Source organism: Vombatus ursinus, unplaced genomic scaffold (assembly GCF_900497805.2).
Source record: "Vombatus ursinus unplaced genomic scaffold, bare-nosed wombat genome assembly UNPS02015215.1, whole genome shotgun sequence".
NCBI lineage: Eukaryota > Metazoa > Chordata > Mammalia > Diprotodontia > Vombatidae > Vombatus > Vombatus ursinus.
In genome coordinates this window covers 2,848-4,516 of record NW_020954993.1, presented here as the reverse complement: position 1 = coordinate 4,516, position 1,669 = coordinate 2,848, and positions in this window count along the sequence as shown.

Sequence of the window (1,669 nt, the reverse complement as noted above, 5' to 3'; positions counted from 1 at the left end):
TTTAAATTTCTCTAATCAATAATGATTTAGAGCATTTTTTTCTTTGACTATTTATAGCTTTGATTTCTTTGTCAATTTTGTTAACATGTGTTTTTAAAACTTTGGGTTCCAATTTTTTTTCCCTTCTTCCCTCTGCACCCACCCTCATTGCAAAGGCAAGCAACTCAATACAGGTTATACATGTGTTGTTATGCAAAACATTTCCATAGTAGTCATGTTGTGAAAAACTAACTCTATTTCCCTTAATCCTATGCTGCCCCTTTTTATTCTATTCTCTCTTTTGACCCTGTCCTCCTCAGATGAGTTTGCTTCTGATTGCCTCCTCCCCCAATCTGCTCACCCCTCTATCATCTTGCTGCTCCCTTGTCCCCTTCCCCCCATTTTCTTGTAGGGTAAGATAGATTTTCATAATCAATTGAGTGTGTATGATGTTCCCTCCTTAAGCCAAATCCTATGAGAATGAGATTCACTCATTCCCTCTCACCTTTCCCCACTTCCCCTCCACTGTAAAAGCCTTTTCTCATCTGTTTTATGTGAGATAATTTACCCCATTCTACCACTCCCTTTCTCTTCTCTCAGTATAATCCTCCCTCATCCCTTAATTTTATTCTCCAGATATCACCCCTTCATCTTCAACTCACCCTGTGCCCTCTATCTACTGATATAACAAAACAAATTTTTTTTAAAATGTTGTCCAGGTTTTATTTTGTTTTTTTTTTTAATCGTGCCTTTCAGGAAGTTCACTAATTTTTATATTATCACTCCTGGATCTATTTCCTAGGTTAATTGTTTTTCCAGTGAGAAATTTCACATTTTCTTCTTTTTTTTATTTCTTTTTTTCTATTTTTTCATTGTATCTTAAGGTCTCACAGAGTTATTAGTTTCTGTTTGTTCAATACAAATTTTCAAGGAATTCTTTTCTTTCGTGAGCTTTTGTACTTCATTTTTCATTTGGTCAATTCTCTTTCATAGGGAGTTATATTCCTTGGTAAATTTTGGTACTTCTTTCCCCATGTAATTGATTCTTTTTTTCATGATTCTCTTGTATTGTTCTTATTCTTCCACACAATTTTATTTATTTCTCTAATTAGTATTTAAAAACCCTTTTTAAGTTCTTCCAGGAATTCTTTTTGGATCTGAGATCAAATTCCATTTATCCTTGAGGATTTACATGTAACCATTCTGGCCCTATTGTCCTCTTCCAAGTTTATGCTTTGCTCCTCCCTATTATCATAGGAGCTTTCCATAGTCAAGCTACATTTTTGTGTTTTGCTCATTTTTTCTGACTTTTTCTTGTGTCTTGGTGTTTTGAAGTGAGAGTGTGCCTCTGGTCCTGCCCTGTTCCAAGTTTTTAGTACTGGCTCTTACTGCTGTCTTTCACTGGACTTGGGGCCTTAGCTGGGTGATTCCTCAGGAGGGTAGGCTTACCTTCTGGCTTAGGAGCCAGGTCTCTCTGTTGGCCATCCCCAGGGTGGGGCATGGCTACTGGGATTATATCCACAGGGTGGGGCCTTGCAGAGCTGCACAGACTGCTCACTTGCCTGGTGGGCTCCTGACTTACAGGAGGGTGGGGCCTCCCTGGTGGATTGCCCCAGACTTGGAGCCCTGCTGCAGGCCCCCTGCTGTGAGGTTGGCTGCTGCTGCTGCTGCTCTTGGACCTCCTCCCCTC